Source organism: Hordeum vulgare, chromosome 2H, assembly GCF_904849725.1.
Source record: "Hordeum vulgare subsp. vulgare chromosome 2H, MorexV3_pseudomolecules_assembly, whole genome shotgun sequence".
Taxonomy (NCBI): Eukaryota; Viridiplantae; Streptophyta; class Magnoliopsida; order Poales; family Poaceae; genus Hordeum; species Hordeum vulgare.
In genome coordinates, this window is record NC_058519.1 from 603,320,974 (window position 1) to 603,343,936 (window position 22,963).

Consider the following 22,963-nt stretch of genomic DNA (forward strand, 5'->3'; position numbering starts at 1 on the left):
TAGTTTTGCCTCCCAACTACTTACCTCAAGGGTAATGTCAACAATAATAATTCATGAGTACTTACTTCCAAGTTGACATATGAATATAGATCTTTCCCTAGCATATGACGTTAGCCAAGATAAAGGAGAAATAAGGAATTTGTGTAGATCACCATGACTCTTTCAAGGGCAAAAAGTAAAGGTACAAGATAGGCCCTTCGCAGAGGGAAGCAGAGGTTGTCATGAGCTTTTGAGATTTGGATGTGTGTCCTCTTAGTGTGAAGGAACGTCACTTTATATTGCCTCTTGTGATAACGAACTTTATTATGCAGTCTGTCACTTTTATGTCTTCCTCATCACAGGTTCGTAGAAAGCTTATTTTCCACACACTAATATATCATACATATTTAGGGAGCAATTTTTATTGCTTGCACCGATGACAACTTACTTTGAGGGATCTTCTTCAATCCATAGGTAGGTATGGTGGACTCTCATGGCAGAACTGAGTTGAAGGTTTATGGATGCACAAGTAGTATCTCTACTTGGTGCGGAAATTTTGGCTGATATGAGGTGGAAGCAAGTGTCACATGCTAAGGGATATCTAGTCATATAACATTGTTCGGAACCAAGCAAACATATTTCATTATGTTGTCTTCCTTGTCCAACATCTACTTCTAAGCATGCAATAGTTTAGTGAGTGTTCACAATCATAGATGGTGTCAAAGATGATATATTTATATGTGAACCTCTCTTTCCTTATTACTTCCTATTAATTGCAACAATGACCAAGGTCTACGTTTGTCCACCCATAACAAGTTTCAATCAACATTCTTTTTATATGTGAAGCCATCACTTCCCATAAGATCATTACATGATCTTTCATGCTTTTGTTCTTTCATCATTCTTTTCTTTCAGATCATGGCATGAAGCAAGGCCCTTAACTAAAACACTCTTTATTATATGACTCACGAACTCGAATACATCGGGGGTGACACAAAGCAAAACTCAAGCCTAAAACACTAAGAACTTTATTCTACTAGAGAAAGATAAAACCAAAAAAGATCGAACTAAGAAAAGGTAAAAAGATGTGATGGTGATACGATACCGGGGCAAATCCCCCAAGCTTGGCACAAGCCAAGGGGATTGCCCATACCCGTGCTTAGTTGTCTACCTTTGAAGGTGATGGTGGTGGAGTTTTTGCATCCTGGGTTTGATCCTCCGTCTTCCAAGGCATAGGTGCTCCATCATGGAAAGATGATCGAGTCTCCGAAATCCCCATATCTGCAGCTGATGACCCACAAGTATAGGGGATCAATTGTAGTCCTTTCGATAAGTAAGAGTGTCGAACCCAACGAGGAGCAGAAGGATCTGACAAGTGGTTTTCAGCAAGGTAAAATCTGCAGGCACTGAAATTGTCGGTAACAAGTGATTGTGTGGTGAGATGATTCGTAGCAAGCAACAAGTAAAAAAAGTAGCTACGGTGCAGCAAAGTGGCCCAATCCTTTTTGTAGCAAGGGACAAGCCTGGACAAAGTCTTATAGGAGGAAAAACGCTCCCGAGGACACACGGAATTTCTGTCATGCTAGTTTCATCATGTTCATATGATTCGCGTTCGTTACTTTGATAGTTTGATATGTGGGTGGACCGGCGCTTGGGTACTGCCCTTACTTGGACAAGCATCCCACTTATGATTAACCCCTCTCGCAAGCATCCGCAACTATGAAAGAAGAATTAAGACAAAATCTAACCATAGCATTAAACTAGTGGATCCAAATCAGCCCCTTACGAAGTAACGCATAAACTAGGGTTTAAGCTTTTGTCACCCTAGCAACCCATCATCCACTTACTACTTCCCAATGCCTTCCTCTAGGCCCAAATAATGGTGAAGTGTTATGTATTCGACGTTCACATAACACCACTAGAGGAAAAACAACATACAACATATCAAAATACCGAACGAATACCAAATTCACATGACTATTATTAGCATGACTTATCCCATGTCCTCAGGAACAAAAGTAACTACTCACAAAGAATAATCATAATCATGATCAGAGGGGTAATGAGTAGCATCAAGGATCTGAACATAAACTCTTCCACCAAGTAATCCAACTAGCATCAACTAGAAAGAGTAATCAACACTACTAGCAACCTTACAAGTACCAATCGGAGTCACGAGACAGAGATTGGTTACAAGAGATGAACTAGGGTTTGGAGATGAGATGGTGCTGATGAAGATGTTGATGGTGATGAGTCCCCTCCGATGAGAGGAGTGCTGGTGATGACGATGGCGACGATTTCCCCCTCCGGGAGGGAAGTTTCCCCGGCAGGATCGTCCTGCCGGAGCTCTAGATTGGTTCTGCTCAAGTTCCGCCTCGTGGCGGCGGCGAAACCACGAAAAAGCTCCCTTCTGATTTTTCCCTGGACAAAATCCTCCATATAACAAAAGAGGGGGGCCAGTGGGCTAGTGGGCTGCCCACAAGCCCCCATGGCGCGGCCTCGGGGGGGGGGGGGGGGGTGGCCGCACCGTGCAGGCTTATGGGCACCCCCTGGTGCCCCTCCGACACTTCTTCGGCCCAGTAATTTTTATAAATTGGGAAAAAATCTCCGTTGATTTTCACGGTGTTTGGAGTTGCGCAGAATAGGTATCTCAACTTTGCTCCACTTTCAGGCCAGAATTCCAGTTGCCTGTATTATCCCTCTTCATGTAAGCCTTGCAAAATAAGAGAGAAAAGGCATAAGAATAGTATCGTGAAGTGAAATAACAACAAAAGAAGCGATAATATCAACATGAAAACATGATGCAAAATGGACGTATCAACTCCCCCAAGCTTAGACCTCGCTTGTCCTCAAGCGAAAGCCTCGCTCAATAAATATGTCCACATGTTTATGGAGCAAGGTGTCAACAAAACAAGATACGAACATGCATGCATCATGATCATGATCAGAACAGCAATACCAACATATAATCTCTCATGCTAAAGTGATAATTCCTTCAGAAAGTAAAGCATGGATCAAGAACCTTACCGAGAAGTAACAACCGATAGCCTTTAGTCATTGAAGCAATTGCCATTTATGACAACATCAGAAAGAGTCAAATAAGAGCTTGTAAAGCAAATCCAGATATTCAATCATTCTTTCGTTCTCTACAATTGCTACAACTCACGTGGTACTCATGAGATCAAAGTTTCAACTGGACACAGAGAAAGATAGGGGCTTATAGTTTTGCCTCCCAACTGCTTACCTCAAGGGTAGTGTCAACAATAATAATTCATGAGTGCCTACCTCCAAGTTGACATATGAATATAGATCTTTCCCAAGCATGTGACAGTAGCCAAGACAAAGGCAAAATAAGAAATTGGTGAAGATCACCATGACTCTTTCAGGGACAAAAAGTAAAGGTACAAGATAGGCCCTTCGCAGAGGGAAGCAAAGGTTATCATGCGCTCTTGAGGTTTGGATGCGTGTCCTCTTAGTGCCGAGGAACGTCACTTTATACTACCCCCTGTGATAAAGAACTTTATTATGCAGTCTATCACTTTTATGTCTTCCTCATCACAGGTTCGTATAAAGCTTATTTTCCACACACTAATAGATCATACATATTAGAGAGCAATTTTTATTGCTTGCACCGATGAGAACTTACTTGAGGGATCTTATTCAATCCATAGGTAGGTATGGTGGACACTCATGGCAAAACTAGATCGAAGGTTTATGGATGCACAAGTAGTATCTCTACTTGGTGCGGGAGTTTTGGTTAAAATGAGGTGGAAGAAATCGTCACATGCTAAGGGATCTCTAATCATATAACATTGTTCAGAGCCAAGCAAACACAATTCATTATGTTGTCTTCCTTGTCCAACATCTACTTCTAGGCATGCAATAGTTTAGTGAGTGTTCACAATCATAGATGGTATCTCTCCTTCTTTATCACTTCCTATTAATTTCAACAATGACCAAGGTCTACGTTTGCCTACCCTCAACAAGTTTCAATCCTCACTCTTTTTATATGTGAAGCCATCACTTCCCATAAGATCATTACATGATCTTTCATGCTTTTGTTCTATTCTCATTCTTTTGATCATGGCAAGAGGCAACACCCTTCAACTAAGACACTCTTTATTATATGGCTCACGAGCAAGAATACATCAGGGGTGACACAAATTAAAACTCAAGACTAAAACACTAAGATTTTAAACTACTAGAAAAGGAGAAACTGAAAAGGAAAACTAAAACAAAGGTAAAGGCAAAAGATGTGATGGTGATACGATACCGGGGAAACTCCCCCAAGCTTGGCACAAGCCAAGGGGATTTCCCATACCAATGCTCAGTTGTCTTCCTTTGGAGGTGATGGAGGAGTTGTTGCAGCGGTCTTGAGCTTGTCTAATTTCCACCTGAGCATAAAATTTTGCTCTCTCAGATCATCATTTTCTTCCTCAAGCTTCAACACCCTTTGGCATAATTCCTGCTTACTCTCCTGCAAGAAACAAGAAGGGGTAAACAAGTTCTTAGACTTCTTCCTTGAGTCAGGGATGCTCGACTTCTTGAACTCCACATGAGTGTGTCCAGGTTGAGGTAGAGGAGCGTCCTCTTCATCGGAACTCGTTTGTTCCTTCCCCTTGGGATCATAGTCTTCTGCCTCATTAGTGGTCCAGCCATATGGTTCCAAGTCCACATAGACCTTGGGGTTAGCAAGGTAATCTGCCACATAGCTCTCCCCCTCTGAATCCTCAGAAGACATCTTGACCTAGATCTGCGGCAGAAAACACGCTCGAAACAAAAAACAGAGGAAATCTGCGTGATGCAGGGGTCAGACCAAACGGAAGTATATATATTGATTTTTTCCAGACCAGAAGGAGTCCCCTGCACGAAAACAGAGTCCGAGAGGCGCACGAGGTAGCCACAAGCCCTCATGGCGCGGCCAGGGGGTGGGCCCGCACCGTGCAGGCTTGTCGCCTCCTCGCGCACTTTTCGGACTACTTCCAATTTTTGTATTTTTTCAAATATTCCAAAACGGAGAAAATTTCCTATTGGAAAAGTTTTGGACTCTGTTTTCTTACAGAAACACATACCTCTTTGTTTTCGGGGTTTGAAATAGGGTGATAAATGTCCCTTAGGTATTCCTCCGGAGTTATGGTATTGATGATATTGCTTTCAACATTTATGGGAGTACGTGAGATATAATGCTTGATTCTCTGCCCATTTACAACTCTCGGACAATTACCTTCCGTGTTGTTGATCTTGATACCACCTGAACGATATACTTCCTCAACAACATAGGGACCTTCCCATTTAGAGAGGAGCTTGCCTGCAAAGAATCTTAAACGAGAGTTATATAGCAAGACATAATCACCTACATTGAACTCACGCTTTTGTATCCTCTTATCATGCCACCTCTTAACCTTCTCTTTGAAGAGCTTGGCATTCTCACATGCTTGAGTTCTCCACTCATCAAGCGAGCTAATGTCAAATAACCTCTTCTCACCGGCAAGTCTGAAATCAAAGTTGAGCTCTTTGATTGCCCAATAAGCTTTATGCTCTAGCTCAAGAGGTAAGTGACATGCTTTCCCATACACCATTTTACACGGAGACATGCCCATGGGATTCTTATAGGCAGTTCTATAAGCCCACAGTGCATCATCGAGCTTCTTAGACCAATTCTTTCTAGACCTGTTGACAGTCTTTTAAAGAATCAGTTTAATCTCTCTATTACTTAGCTCTACTTGACCACTGGACTGAGGGTGGTAGGGAGACGCAATTCTATGGTTGACATCGTACTTAGCAAGCATTTTACGCAAAGCACCATGAATGAAGTGTGAACCACCGTTGGTCATTAGATATCTAGGGACTCCAAATCTAGGGAAGATAACTTCTTTCAACATCTTGATAGAGGTGTTGTGATCAGCACTATTAGTGTGGATAGCTTCTACCCACTTAGTGACGTAATCAACAGCAACTAAGATATGCGTATACCCGTTGGATTTTGGAAAAGGTCCCATATAATCAAAGCCCCAGACATAAATGGTTCAATGACAAGTGAATAGTTCATAGGAATTTCCTGATGTTTGCTATATTACCTATTCTCTGATATTCATCACAAGACAAGACAAACTTACGGGCATCCTTGAAGAGAGTGGGCCAATAGAAACCTGATTGCAATATCTTGTGTGCAGTTCTATCTCCTGCATGGTGTCCTTCATAGGCCTCGGAGTGACACTTCTATAGGATCTGTCCCTGTTCATGTTCAGGTACACAACGTCTAATAACACCATCTACTCCTTCCTTATAAAGGTGAGGATCATCCCAAAAGTAGTGTCTCAAGTCAGAGAAGAACTTCTTCTTTTGCTCGTATGTGAAACTAGGTGGTATGTATTTGGCAACGATATAGTTTGCATAATCAGCATACCACGATGCACTACGTGAAGCATTGGTGACATTCAATTGCTCATCGGGAAAGGTTGTGGGTCATCAAGAACGTTCTCCAACCTAGACAAGTTATCCGCTACTGGGTTATCAGCACCCTTTCTGTCAACAACGTGCAGATCAAATTCTTGTAGCAAGAGAACCCATCTGATAAGTCTAGGTTTAGCGACCTTCTTCTCCATGAGGTACTTAATAGCAGCATGATCAGTGTGATTAGTGACTTTGGAATCAACTATGTAAGACCTGAACTTTTCACATGCAAACACGACTGCTAAAAATTCCTTCTCCGTAGTAGCATAGTTTCTCTGGGCATTGTCTAGAGTTTTACTAGCGTAGTGAATAACATTCAACTTCTTATCAACTCTTTGCCCTAGAACAGCACCAACAGCATAATCACTAGCATCACACATGATTTCAAAGGGTAGGTTCCAATCAGGTGGTTGAACAATAGGTGCGGTTATCAAGGCCCTCTTAAGTATTTTGAAGGCTTCCTCACAATCATCGTCAAAGACAAAAGGAATATCCTTTTGCAATAGATTGGTAAGAGGCCTTGAAATCTTAGAGAAGTCTTTAATGAACCTTCTATAGAAACCAGCATGACCAAGGAAACTTCTTATTCCTTTGATATCTGTGGGGTATGGCATTTTCTCGATTGCATCAACCTTAGCCTTATCGACTTCAATACCTTTTTCAAAAAATTTATGTCCAAAGACGATGCCTTCATTAATCATAAAGTGGCACTTCTCCCAATTCAAGACAAGATTGGTGTCTTTACATCTCTGTAAGACTCGATCAAGGTTGCTGAGGCAATCATCAAAGGAAGACCCGTAAACGGAAAAGTCATCCATGAAAACCACAATAATCTTTTCACAAAAGTCAGAGAATATGACCATCATACATCGTTGAAAGGTGGCAGGTGCATTACATAAGCCAAAAGGCATACGTCTATAAGAAAAGGTACTGAAAGGACAGGTGAAAGTGGTTTTCTCCTGATCAGATTGTGCAAATGGTATTTGGGAGAAAGCAGAATAACCGTTTAGCAAGCAGAAGTGTGTTTGTTTAGACAACCTTTCTAGCATTTGGTCGATAAAAGGCAGAGGGTAATGATCTTTCCTAGTGTCCTTATTCAACTTCCTAAAATCAATCACCATCCTATAGCCAGTAATAATCCTCTGTGGGGTCAACTCATCCTTATCATTAGGGACAACGGTAATGCCTCCCTTCTTAGGAACACAATGCACCGGACTCATCCAATCGCTATGAGCAACATGATAGATAATACCTGCTTTCAGGAGCTTTAGTATTTCTTTTCTCACTACTTCTTTCATCTTAGGGTTCAATCTCCTTTGATGATCAGCAACTGGTTTGAATTCAGGATCAGTTTTTATCTTGTGCTGGCATAGAGTGGGACTAATGCCCTTAAGATCATCAAGAGTATATCCTATAGCAGCACGGCGCTTCCTCATAGTTTTTAGTAACTTCTTTCTTCATGCTCTGAGAGGCTAGCACTAATTATAACAGGATATATCTCCTTTTCATAAAAATAGGCATACTTAAGAGTATCAGGCAACTATTTAAGCTCGAACACATGATCACCTTTTGGTGGGGGCAGATCCCCAAGCAGTTCAACATGCAAGTTATTCTTAAGAATAGGATATTGTTCTAAGACAACTCTATCTATTTCATCCCTTTCATCCATATGCATATCATTTTCATGCTCAAGCAAGTATTGCTCTAAGGGATCAGTAGGAGGCACGGCAATAGTTTCATCCTTAATAGGCAACTCCTTTTCATGAGGTTGTCTACCAAACTTGGAGAAATTGAACTCATGTGACACACCTTCAAAGCCAACAGTGACAGTTTGCTTCTCATAGTCAATATGAGCATTGACGGTATTGAGAAAAGGTCTGCCAAATATGATGGGACAAAAGTTATCTTGAGCGGTAGCAAGAATAAGGAAATCAGCAGGATACTTCATTTTACCACACAAGACTTCAACATCCCTAACAATTCCCACAGGGCAGATAGTATCTCTATTGGCAAGCTGAATAGTGACATCTATAGGTTCTATCTCAACAGGTGCAATCTCATCTTTGACTTCATCGTATAAGGATTTAGGTATTGCACTAACACTAGCACCCAAGTCACATAAACCATGATAACAATGATCTCCTATCTTAACAGAAACCACACGCATGCCAACAACAGGCCTATGTTTGTCTCTAACGTGAGGTTTAGCAATTCTAGCAGCATCTTCACAAAAGTGAATATTATGTCCCTCAACTTCTTCAGACAGAAGATCTTTGATAATAACAATGCTAGGTTCAACTCTAATTTTCTCAGGGGGTGTAGGTGTTCTAATATAGCCTCTACGTATCACAGTTGAAGCTTTGGAATGATCCTTTATCCTAACAGGGAAAGGTGGTTTCTCAATGTAAGCACTGGGAACCACAGGATCATTATATGCAATGACTTTCTTTTCAACTGGAGTGGGTTTGACTACATTGACTTCTAAAGGAGGATGAAATTTAAACCACTTCTCTTTGGGGAGATCAATCTGGGCAGCAAAGGATTCACACAATGAAGCTACTGTCTCAGAGTCAAGTCCATACTTAGCGCTAAAGTCACAAAAAGTATTTGTCTCAACAAAGGATTTAACGCAATCAAAAGTGAAATTCATACGTGACTCCTTACCTTCTTCAAGCTCCCAATCTTTAGAGTTGCATTTAATTATCTCCAATAAATACCATTTGAAGTCAACATCTCTCTTCATAAAAGAACCGCTACAAGAAGTGTCAAGCATGGTGCGATCATCATGAGAAAGCCGAGCATAGAAGTTCTGAATGATAATTTCTCTCGAAAGCTCATGATTGGGGCATGAATATAGAATTGATTTAAGCCTCCCCCAATCTTGAGCGATGCTTTCTCTGTCACGAGGCCAAAAATTATAAATATAATTCTGATCACGATGTACTAAATGCATAAGATAAAACTTTTGATGAAATTCCAATTTCAACCGATTGTAGTCCCATGATCCAGTATCATCACATAGCCTATACCATGTCAATGCCTTATCCTTCAAAGATAAAGGAAAGACCTTCTTCTTGACCTCATCCTCGGGCACACCTGCAAACTTAAATAAACCACAAACCTCATTTACATAGATTAGATGCAAGTCTGGATGTGATGTTCCATCTCCGGTAAAAGGATTAGCCAGGAGTTTCTCAAGCATACCCGAAGGAAATTCAAAGCAAATATTTTCACTAGGTGCAGCAGGTTGAGGAGCAACTCTTTGTGCTTCCGTTCGAGGTGAAGATACCCCAAACAAGCCCCTGAAAGGATTAGTATTCATAGTGACAAGTGACAACAAATTTCAGCACACTATATGAATGTTTCCTTACCAAGTTCCACTTACCAAAGGCGCTTCACTCCCCGGCAATGGTGCCAGAAAAGAGTCTTGATGACCCACAAGTATAGGGGATCAATCGTAGTCCTTTCGATAAGTAAGAGTGTCGAACCCAACGAGGAGCAGAAGGATCCGACAAGTGGTTTTCAGCAAGGCAAAATCTGCACGCACTGAAATTGTCGGTAACAAGTGATTGTGTGGTGAGATGATTCGTAGCAAGCAACAAGTAACAAAAGTAGCAACGGTGCAGAAAAGTGGCCCAATCCCTTTTGTAGCAAGGGACAAGCCTGGACAAAGTCTTATAGGAGGAAAAATGCTCCCAAGGACACACGGGAATTTCTGTCATGCTAGTTTCATCATGTTCATATGATTCGCGTTCGTTACTTTGATAGTTTGATATGTGGGTGGACCGGCGCTTGGGTACTGCCCTTACTTGGACAAGCATCCCACTTATGATTAACCCTTCTCACAAGCATCCGCAACTACGAAAGAAGAATTAAGATAAAGTCTAACCATAACATTAAACTAGTGGATCCAAATCATCCCCTTACGAAGTAACGCATAAACTAGGGTTTAAGCTTCTGTCACTCTAGAAACCCATCATCTACTTACTACTTCCCAATGCCTTCCTCTAGGCCCAAATAATGGTGAAGTGTTATGTAGTCGACGTTCACATAACACCACTAGAGGAAAAACAACATACAACATATCAAAATACCAAACGAATACCAAATTGACATGACTATTATTAGCATGACTTATCCCATGTCCTCAGGAACAAAAGTAACTACTCACAAAGCATAATCATAATCATGATCAGAGGGGTAATGAGTAGCATCAAGGATCTGAACATAAAATCTTCCACCAAGTAATCCAACTAGCATCAACTACAAAGAGTAACCAACACTACTAGCAACCTTACAAGTACCAATCGGAGTCGCGAGACGGAGATTAGTTACAAGAGATGAACTAGGGTTTGGAGATGAAATGGTGCTGATGAAGATGTTGATGGTGATGAGTCCCCTCCGATGAGAGGAGTGTTGGTGATGACGATGGCGATGATTTCCCCCTCCGGGAGGGAAGTTTTCCCGACAGGATCATCCTGCCGGAGCTCTAGATTAATTCTGCTCAAGTTTCGCCTCGTGGCGGAGGCGAAACCACGAAAAAGCTCCCTTCTGATTTTTTCCTGGACGAGGGGGGCCAGTGGGCGAGTGGGCTGCCCACAAGCCCCCATGGCGCAGCCTGGGAGGGTGGTCGCGCCGTGCAGGCTTGTGGGCACCCCCTGGTGCCCCTCCGGCACTTCTTCGGCCCAGTATTTTTTATAAATTGGGGAAAAAATCTCCATTGATTTTCACGGTGTTTGGAGTTGCGCAGAATAGGTATCTCAACTTTGCTCCACTTTTAGGCCAGAATTCCAGTTGCCTGTATTCTCCCTCTTCATGTAAGCCTTGCAAAATAAGATAGAAAAAGCATAAGAATAGTACCGTGAAGTGAAATAACAGCAAAAGAAGCGATAAATATCAACATGAAAACATGATGCAAAATGGACGTATCAGGAGCCAACCGTATTGATTTAAATCTATACTCATACTCACAATTTTGGTTCTGCAGGTCATAGATCTGGGCTTGGAGGTAATCAATTCTATGAAAGAGCCTGGAGATGTGCTTCCCGATGACATTGGCAGCGATCTTGTGCTTGTTGGTGAACTCCGTGATTATCATGTGATTGGCGTTGAGTCCGCGTTCCACCATCCCTTGGCACTTGAAGACTTGTTGCTCCATTGCTTCGAGCCTCGCCTCCATGCTTGCGGTCTTCTTGGGCCCCTCAACATCACGGATGTGCAGCACCCCCTCATGCATCTCGATAGATTGAGGGTGTTGCAGCACTCCCGCGAGGTAGGGATTGATGACCTTCTCGAAGAACTTGTCCTTCAGAGCTTTTGGGGACGCCATAGCGATCTAGATTTGTCTGCACAATAGCTCAAAATGAAAAAAGAGGAAAATTGCGTGATACGAGGGTCAGACCTTTCGGGAGAATATATAATGATTTTTTTCGACCAGAAGGAGTACTCCGCAAGAAAACGGAGTCCGGGAGGCACACGAGGTGGTCACAAGCCCCCGAGGCACGGCCAGGGGGTTGCCCGCGCCTGGCAGGCTTGTCGCCTCCTTGTGCGCTTTCCGGACTACTTTAAATTTTTCTAATTTTCTAAAAATTCCAAAACAGAGAAAAATTCCTACTGGAAAAGTTTTGGAGTCGGTTTACTTACCAAAACACATACCACTTCGTTTTCGGAGTTTAAAACAGGCTGATAAATATCCCTTATGTACTCCTCCGGAGTTATGTTATTGATAATATTGCTTTCAACATTTATGGGAGTACCTGAGCTATAATGCTTGATTCTTTGCCCATTTACCACTCTCAGTAAATTACCTTCTGTGTTGTTGATCTTGATGGCACCGAAACGATATACTTCCTCAACAATGTAAGGACCTTCCCATTTAGAGAGAAGCTTGCCTGCAAAAAACCATAAACGAGAATTATATAGCAAGGCATAATCACCTACATTGAACTCACGTTTTTGTATCCTTTTATCATGCCACCTCTTAACCTTTTTCTTTAAACAGCTTGGCATTTTCATATGCCTCAGCTCTCCATTCATCAAGAGAGCTAATATCAAATAACCTCTTCTCACCAGCAAGTTTGAAATCAAAGTTGAGCTCTTTGATTGCCTAATAAGCCTTATGCTCTAGCTCAAGAGGTAAATGACATGCTTTACCGTAAACCATTTTGTACAGAGACATGCCCATGGGATTCTTATAAGCAGTTCTATAAGCCCACTGTGCATCATCGAGCTTCTTAGACCAATTCTTTCTAGACCTATTGACAGTCTTTTGCAGAATTAGTTTAATCTCTCTATAACTTAGCTCTACTTGACCGCTGGACTAAGGATGATAGGGAGATGGAACTCTATGGTTGATATCATACTTAGCTAGCGTTTTATGGAAAGCACCATGAATGAAATGTGAACCACCATCAGTCATTAGATATCTAGGGACTCCAAATCTAGGGAAAATAACTTCTTTAAGCATCCTGATAGAGGTGTTGTGATCAGCACTACTAGTTGGGATAGCTTCTACCCACTTAGTGACGTAATCAACAACAACTAGGATATGAGTATACCCGTTGGATTTTGGAAAAGGTCCCATATAATCAAAACCCCAAACATCAAATGGTTCAATGACAAGTGAATAATTCATAGGCATTTCCTGACGTTTACTGATATTACCTATTCTTTGACATTCGTCATAAGACAAGACAAACTTACGGGCATCCTTGAAGAGAGTGGGCCAATAGAAACCTTATTGCAATACCTTGTGTGCAGTTCTATCTCCCGCATGGTGTCCTCCGTAAGCCTCGGAGTTACACTTCTGTAGGATCTATCCCTATTCATGTTCAGGTATACAACATCTAATAACACCATCTACTCCTTCCTTATAAAGGTGAGGATCATCCCAAAAGTAATGTCTCAAATCAAAGAAGAATTTCCTCTTTTGCTGGTATGTGAAACTAGGTGGTATATATTTGGCAACGATATAATTCGCATAATCAGCATACCATGGTGTACTACGTGAAGTATTGATGACATTCAATTGCTCATCGGGAAAGCTATCATCAATAGGTTGTCGGTCATCAAGAACATTCTCCAACCTAGACAAGTTATCAGCTATGGGGTTCTCAGCACCCTTCCTATCAACAACATGCAAACCAAATTCTTGTAGCAAGAGAACCCATCTGATAAGTCTAGGTTTAGCGTGTTTCTTTTCCATAAGGTACTTAATAACAGCGTGATCAGTGTGAATAGTGACTTTGGAATCAACTATGTAAGATCTGAACTTTTCACATGCAAACACGACTGTTAAAAAATCCTTTTCAGTAGTAGCATAGTTTCTTTGGGCACTGTCTAGAGTTTTACTAGCATAGCGAATAACATTCAACTTCTTATCAACTCTTTGTCCTAGAACAATGCCAACAGCATAATCACTAGCATCACACATGATTTCAAAAGGTAAGTTCCAATCAGATGGTTGAACAATAGGCGCAGTTATCAAGGCCTTTTTAAGTATTTCGAAGGCTTCCTCACAATCATCGTCAAAAACAAAAGGAATATCCTTTTGCAAGAGATTGGTAAGAGGCCTAGAAATCTTAGAAAAGTCCTTAATGAACCTTCTATAGAAACCAGCATGACCAAGGAAACTTCTTATACCTTTGATATCTATAGGGCATGGCATTTTCTCGACCACATCAACCTTAGCCTTATCGACTTCAATACCTCTTTCAAAAATTTTATGTCCTAAGACGATGCCTTCATTTACCATAAAGTGGCACTTCTCCCAATTCAAGACAAGATTGGTATCTTTACATCTGTGCAAAACTCGATCAAGGTTGCTAAGGCAATCATCAAAAGAACACCCGTAAACGGAGAAGTCATCCATGAAAACCTCAACAATCTTTTCACAAAATTCAGAGAATATAGCCATCATACATCTTTGAAAGGTAGCAGGTGCTTTACATAAGCCAAAAGGCATACGTCTGTAAGCATAGGTACCGAAAGGGCAGGTGAAAGTGGTTTTCTCCTGATCAGATTGTGCAACTGGTATTTGCGAGAAACCAGAATAGCCATCTAGAAAGCAGAAGTATGTGTGTTTAGAAAGTCTTTCTAGCATTTGGTCGATAAAAGGCAAAGGGTAATGATCTTTCCTAGTGGCTTTATTCAATTTCCTAAAATCGATCACCATCCTATAGCCAGTAATAATCCTCTGAGGGATGAATTCATCCTTATCATTAGGGACAACGGTAATACCTCCCTTCTTAGGGACGCAATGCACCGGACTTACCAAATCACTATGAGCAACAGGATAGATAATACCTGCTTCCACGAGCTTTAGTATTTCTTTTCTTACTACCTCTTTCATCTTAGGATTTAATCTCCTTTGATGATCAACAACTGGTTTGGAATCATGATCGATTTTAATTTTGTGCTGGCATAGAGTGGGACTAATGCCCTTAAGATCATCAAGAGTATATCCAATAGCAGCACGGTGCTTCCTCAGAGTTTTTAGTAACTTCTTTTCTTCATGCTTTGAGAGGCTAGCACTAATAATAACAGGATATATCTCTTTTTCATCAAGATAAGCATACTTAAGAGTATGAGGTAACTGCTTCAGCTCAAACACAGGATCACCCTTTGGTGGGGGTGGATCTCCAAGCAGTTCAACATGCAAATTATTCTTAAGGATAGGATGTTGTTCAAAGATAACTCTATCTATCTCATTCCTTGCATCCACATGCATATCATTTGCATGCTCAAGCAAGTATTGCTCTAAAGGATCAGTAAGAGGCACAACAATAGAAGCTAGGGCGATAATTTCATCCTTACTAGGGAACTCCTTTTCATGGGGATGTCTACCAAACTTGGAGAAATTGAACTCATGTGACACACCTTCAAAGCCAACAGTGACAGTTTGCTTCTCACAGTCAATATGAGTATTGACAGTAATGAGGAAAGGTTTGCCAAATATGATGGGATAAAGCTATCTTGTGTGGTAGCAAGAACGATAAAATCAGCAGGATATTTCGTTTTACCACACAAGACTTCAACATCCCTAACAATTCCCAAAGGGCAGATAGTATCTCTATTGGCAAGCTGAATAGTGACATCAATAGGTTCCATCTCAACAGGTGCAATCTCGTCTTTAATTTCATCATATAAGGCTTGAGGTATTGCACTAACACTAGCACCCACGTCACATAAACCATGATAACCTTGATCTCCTATCTTAATAGAAACAACAGGCGTGCCAACAACAGGCCTATGTTTGTCTCTAGCATGAGGTTTAGCAATTCTAGCAGCATCATCACAGAAGTGAATATCATGTCCCTCAACATCGTCGGACAGGAGATCTTTGATAATAGCAATGCTAGGTTCAACTCTAATTTTCTCCGGGGTGTAGGTGTTCTAATGAATCCCCTACGTATCACAGTTGAAACTTTGGAATGATCCTTTATCCTAACAGGGAAAGGTGGTTTCTCAATGTAAGCACTGGGAACAACATGATCATTATAAGTGATGATTTTCTCTTCAACTGGATTGGGTTTAACTACATTGACTTCTAAGGGAGGATGATATTTAAACCACTTCTCTTTAGGGAGATCAATATGAGCAGCAAATGATTCACACAATGAAGCTACTATCTCAGAGTAAAGTCCATATTTAGCGCTAAAATCACAAAAAGTATTTGTTTCTACAAAGGATTTAACGCAATCAAACTTGAAATTCATACCTGACTCCTGACCTTCATCAAACTCCCAATCTTCAGAGTTGCGTTTAATTCTTTCCAATAAATTCCATTGGAAGTCAATATCTCTCTTCATAAAAGAACCGATACAAGAAGTGTCAAGCATGGTGCGATCATCATGAGAAAGCCGAGCATAGAATTTCTGAATAATAATTTCTCTCGAGAGCTCATGGTTGGGGCATGAATATAACATTGATTTAAGCCTCCCCCAAGCTTGAGCGATGCTTTCTCTGTCACGAGGCCAAAAATTATAAATATAATTCCGATCACGATGTATTAGATGCATAGGATAAAACTTCTGATGAAATTTCAATTTCAACCGGTTGTAGTTCCATGATCCAGTATCATTACATAGCATATACCATGTCAATGCTTTATCCCTCAAAGATAAGGGAAAGACTTCTTCTTGACCTCATCCTCGGGCAAACCTGCAAGCTTAAATAAACCACAAACTTCATCTACATAGATTAGATGTAAGTCTGGATGTGATGTTCCATCTCCTGTAAAAGGATTAACCAGCAGTTTCTCAAGCATACCCGAGGGAAATTCATAGAAAATATTTTCAGTAGGTGCAGCAGGTTGAGGAGCAACTCCTTGTTCTTCCGTTCGAGGTGAAGATACCCCGAACAAGCTTCTCAAAGGATTAGTTTCCATAATGACAAGTGACAATAAATTTCAGCACACTTTATAAATGTTTCCTTACCAAAGGCGCTTCACTCCCCGGCAACGACGCTAGAAAAGAGTCTTGATGACCCACAAGTGTAGGGGATCTATCGTAGTCCTTTCGATAAGTAAGAGTGTCGAACCCAACGAGGAGCAGAAGGATCCGACAAGTGGTTTTCAGCAAGGTAATCTCTGCAAGAACTGAAATTATCGGTAACAAATAATTGTGTGATAAGATTATTCGTAACGAGTACCAAGTAACAAGTAGCAATAGTAACAAAGGTGCAGCAAAGTGGCCCAATCCCTTCTATAGTAAGGGACAAGCCTGGACAAACTCTTATAGGAGGTAAAGCGCTCCCGAGGACACATAGGAATTTCTGTCAAGCTAGTTTTCATCAAGTTCATATGATTCGCGTTCGCTACTTTGATAGTTTGATGTGTGGGTGGACCGGTGCCTGGGTGCTTCCCTTACTTGGACAAACCTCCCACTTATTATTAACCCCTCTCGCAAGCATCCACAACTACGAAAGAAGAATTAAGACAAAGTCTAATCATAGCATTAAACTAGTGGATCCAAATCAGCCCCTTACGAAGCAACGCTTAAACTAGGGTTTAAGCTTCTGGCACTCTAGCAACCCATCATCTACTTACTACTTCCCAATGGCTTCCTCTAGGCCCAAATAATGGTGAAGTGTTATGTAGTCAACGTTCACATAACACCACTAGAGGAAAAACAACATACAACGCATCAAAATATCGAACGAATACCAAATTCACATGACTACTTATAGCATGACTTATCCCATGTCCTCAGGAACAAAAGTAACTACTCACAAAGCATAATAATATTCATGACTAGAGAGGTATTGAATAGCATCAAGGATCTGAACATATAATCTTCCACCGAGTAATCCAACTAGCATCAACTACAAAGAGTAATTAACACTACTAGCAACCTTATGAGTACCAATCGGAGTCGCGAGACGGAGATTGGTTACAAGAGATGAACTAGGGTTTGGAGATGAGATGGTGCTGATGAACATGTCGATGGTGATGAGTCCCCTCCGATGAGAGGAGTGTTGGGGATGACGATGGCGATGATTTCCCCCTCCGAGAGGGAACTTTCCCCGCCAGGACGGCCGTGCCGGAGCTCTAGATTGGTTCTGCTCAAGTTGCGCCTCGTGGCGGCGGCGAAACCACGAAAAAGCTCCCTTCTGGAACTAAACCCGAAAGCCTCTTCTTGATTTTTTTTTTCTGGAACTAAATCCTCCTTATAGCAAAAGAGGGGAGCCAGAGGACCAACAGGGAGCCCACAAGCCCACTAGGCGCGGCCAGGGGGGGTAGGCCGTGCCTAGCAGGCTTGTGGCCTCCTGGTGGCTCCTCTCTGGTACTTCTTCGGCCTAGTACTTTTTATAAATTCCAAAATATTTCCTCGTTGATTTTCACTTCTTTTGGAGTTGCGCATAATAGGTATCTCAAACTTGCTCCTTTTTCAGGCCAGAATTCCAGCTGCCGGCATTCTCCCTCTTCATGTAATCCTTGCAAAATAAGAGAGAAAAGGCATAAGTATTGTACCGTGAAGTGTAATAACAGCCCATAAAGCGATAAATATCAACATAAAAGTATGATGCAAAATGGACGTATCAATCTCCATCATAGTGCCGCCATCGAGGTTGTCATGCTATCTATGCTATTACTACTAAAGCTACAACCTAGCAATATAGTAAACGCATCTGCAAACACAAGCGTTAGTTTAAAGACAACCCTATGGCTCCTGCCGGTTGCCGTAGTATCAACGTGCAAGTCGATATTGACTATTACAACATGATCATCTCATACATCCAATATATCACATCATGTCTTTGGCCATATCACATCACAAGCATACCCTGCAAAAACAAGTTAGACGTCCTCTAATTTGTCGTTGCATGTTTTAAGTGGCTGCTATGGGTATCTAGTATGATCGCATCTTACTTACGCAAAAACCACAATGGAGATGTGCAAATTGCTATTTAACCTCTCTCCAAGGACCGCGTCTATCAGATCCAATTCAACTAAAGTTGAAGAAATCGACACCTGCCAGTCATCTTTATGCAACGAGTTGCATGTTGGTCGATGAAACCAGTCTCTCATAAGCGTACGAGTAATGTCGGTCCGGGCCGCTTCAATCCAACAATACCGCCGAATCGAGAAAAGACTAATGAGGACAGAAAATTGAACATCAACGCCCACAAAAAAATTTGTGTTCTACTTGAGATAACATATACGCATGAACCTAGCTAATGATGCCACTGTTGGGGAACGTTGCATGGCAAACAAAAAATTTCCTACGCACACGAAGGTAGATTGGATCCACATACCCTTGTAGATCGCTAAGTAGGAAGCGTTAAGAAACGCGGCTGATGTAGTGGTACAACTTCGTGATAAAAATCACCATCGTCCCACGATCTGTCACACGATCCGTTCCGATCTAGTGCCGAACGGACGGCACCTCCGCGTTCAGCACACGTACAACTCGATGACGATTTCGGCCTTCTTGATCCAGCAAAAGAGACAGAGAAGTAGATGAGTTCTCCGGCAGCGTGACGGCGCACCGGTGGTGGTGATGATCTACTCCTACAGGGCTCCGCCCGAGCTCCACAAAAATACGATCTAGAGGAAGAACTACGTGGTATAGGTTTGAGTTGCACGTGGCAAAGTTGTGTCTCAAAAGCCCTAAAACCACCAATATATATAGGAGGAGGGTGTGACAGCCCGATGCCGACGTTCCAGAAGATTCCCCTTCTATTCCTTTTTCCTCGTGTGTCTATTTTCTTTTGTAGCATCATCATCACATCATGCGCATCATCTGAATTGCATCGGCATCTCCGTTGCCGCCAGTTTTCAAAACTTGCATCCGTTGTTAGTTGCCGGTTCTCATCGTTGTCCGTTCTGAGCCTGACCGCACTCGCACACGCCCGCAGCATCGTCAGAACCCTGTATTTAAAGTGCGCGTAGAACTTTCTCTGATCGAGGTGAAACTTGGCATGCGGTCATAATTAGTTATAGCCAGGCCGCCTGTCGAATTTCGTCACGATCGGAGTCCGTCTGGTACCCGAACGGTCGACCCTAGCGGCACCGTCTTCGGTTATTCGTCAGATGTTTTCGGGGTTTCAAATACCGTGCTGTCGCACCGCGCTATTTCCCTCTCACCTCCGCCTAACCACTTTACACACCCACGTATCCGTTCCCACGTCTGTGGCCATCCGTTCACGAACCCATGGTCGAAATCGGATCCCGATTCGGATAAACCTAGCCCCCATTTGTTATAAATAGGCCTCCCCCTAGTTTTTAGGAAAACCCTAAACTCCCCCATCGTTTTCCGTGCCCGCAGATCTCTCCCACCTCCTCTCTCCACCCACCAGCCGTCGGGCCCGCAAGCCCGCGCGCGGCCCGCCCGAGCCCATCCGAGCCGCCGCCGCCCCGATCTGGCTCCCGACCCCCTGCCTCCTTGCTCCCTGCCTCCCTAGCGCCGCCGCCAGCCGCCGCGTGCACCTCCCCAAGCCGCCACATCTTCTCGCGCCACCGCGTGACGCCCCAGCTCGCTGGAGAGCCGCGCCGGCCGCCTCCCCGAGCCGCCCCGTGCTGCTTCGCCTCTGCCCGCTTGTCGTAGTGCCCCGAGCGCGTCGGGTTCTCTGCGTCGCCGCCTTCTCCTCTGCGCCGGCGGATCCCGCGCCCCTATGCCCTCGCCGCTATCCCGCCGAGCCCTTCGCCACTCCGGCCGCCGGAGTTGCGTCGTCGCTGCATCCCCCGCGATCCCGATCTAGATCGGGAAGCAGTTGGCGACGAGAGCGGACGCCAGCACCCGGGTGGGCCTCCTCCGCCTGGGCCCCGAGCGAGCCCAGGGTCGCCAAGCCTCGCCCCGGCCCAGATCGCCTCTCCATCGCTTGGGCCAGGCCCACGAAGGTGCGCCAGCCTCGGCCCTCCTAAGTTGCGCCCGAGTGGCATTTAGTTTACCTGCGCTGCACTGTAGGCCCGGTTAGATTAATTAGTAATTTTGGAATTAATATAAATTCCAGAGAAATAGACGTATTTTAAAACGCGTGTATCTTTTAATCCGTAAATCGGATCGCGACATGTAACATATGGATTTCGTATAGTTTCTCGCATAGAATACGATTCCACAACTTGCATATTTGTTTGACGCCGTTTAGCTTGCCGAATGCATCGTTTGGTGTGCTGTCCCAATAGGTTTAGTCGCATATTTAATTTTCCGCGCGTGTTCGAATTGCTCGAATGCCGTACTAGAAATGCCCATGTTTTAGGATCCATTTTTCCATGCATTTTAGAGCGGTTATTTGTATTTTTGCGTGTAGAGAATTGCCGCTAGTTTATTTTCCGTATATAGGTTATTTTCCCGCATTTATGTGTGGCTTTATTTTGTGTTGCAACCCCACATATTTTATATGTTTCTGGGGTAGAAAAAATCCCATGGATTTTTCTGTGCAATTAGTTTTAACTTTTGAGCAAGTTAGTTCGCGCGATATTTTGCTATGTTGCCCTTTTGTTTATTTCGTAGGATTTATTCCGTGCTTCGTTTGACGGAGTTGTCAACTAGGGAGTTCTTCTTAAATGTTTTGTCTAGCCCCTGGTATTTTTAGTTGCAATAGAAATGCATGTTTAGGTGTGGTTTGATTGCTCTCAAGTTGCTAGAAATAGTGCTGATTTGGAGGAGCTGAAATATTTCTAAGTCTGGAATCTGTTATATTTTGTTGTTGTCTTGTCTTGCTTCTATCTTTTGAACTGTAGCTCTTTTGAGGTTGGTCCAATGGAGTTAGTTGTACCCCTTGTGTTGCTCTAGCATGCTGTAAATTTTCATGCCATTTGGAGTCCTGTAGCTATAGGTTTTGCTGCTGTCAATATAGCTTCAGATCGAAAACTGCACTTTCATGAGGTGTAATTTTCACTAAGTCTGAAATAGTGTGTGAGATGCCATTTTGTGTCTTCTTTTCCTAATGCTCCTTGCTGCCATGCTAGTTGTTGTTAGTTGTTTGTAGTAGTGCGTATTGCCCTCTTTCATGCCATGCCTTGCTTGAGTTTATCGGAGTTGTGTAGCTCGTAGTTGTGGGGCGTAGAAAATGCTATGTGGCTGATTTTGACAGATTGTAGTGAGTTATTGTTTTGCTCGTATCTTTTGATCCGTAGCTCCGATTTGATCGTGTCCTACATGAAACTTGCTTAGAATCTCGTGTAGTTTCATTTTCTATTGCTGGTTGTGAGTTTTGAAGTGCTCGTGACCGTCGTTGCACACATATTGCATTCATGCCATCATATCTTGCGGTGCTTGTAACTTTTAACCCGTAGCTGCGTTGGAGATGGTCTCTATGTGTAAATTGCTTGAAATGACGCGTAGAATCACGTGAACCTATTTGTTTTTCTGTTTAACAACTAATTAAATGTGTTAATTCAGATCTGGACAGAATTGTAAATTAACATGTGAGGTCGTTTCGGAGGTGCTATATGACATTTCCAACCTCATTTAAAATGCCTAGATAGGTAGTTTAATTGCACTTCACCTCTTGCCATGTTTAATCACATTTAATACTGTCGTGTACCTAATCGGGAAAGAACTAAATAATTAAACATGGAGTTTCGTCAATATGCAACTCGTGGCATATTGAACTTCACTTAACGTGTAGTGCTTGATTGTGTGAATTGTCATGCCGTGACTTGCATATATTCAGCTGCTCATGCATCATATGTGTTTTGCATCGTGTGGTGAATTTCATGTGTTGATTTGTGTTTCCGGTTTGCTTCGTCTCGATAGAGTTCCGCAGCGTGCAGGATTGTGAGGACCCGTTCGACTACGTCGGTTCGTCTGCTTCACGGAGGCATTCTTCTTCCAAGCGGGATCTCGGGCAAGATGATCATTTCCCCAGATACCATTACTATCATTGCCATGCTAGTTTTATCGTTTCTGTCGTTATGTCTCATTGCCTACCACCTGTCAAATATCAGCCTCTCAACAATGCCATGAAAACCTTCAATCTGTTCAACCTAGCAAACCACTGATTGGCTATGTTACTGCTTGCTTAACCCTGTGTTAGCGTTGCTAGTTGCACGTGCAGTTGCTTCCATGTGAAACATGGGTTCCTT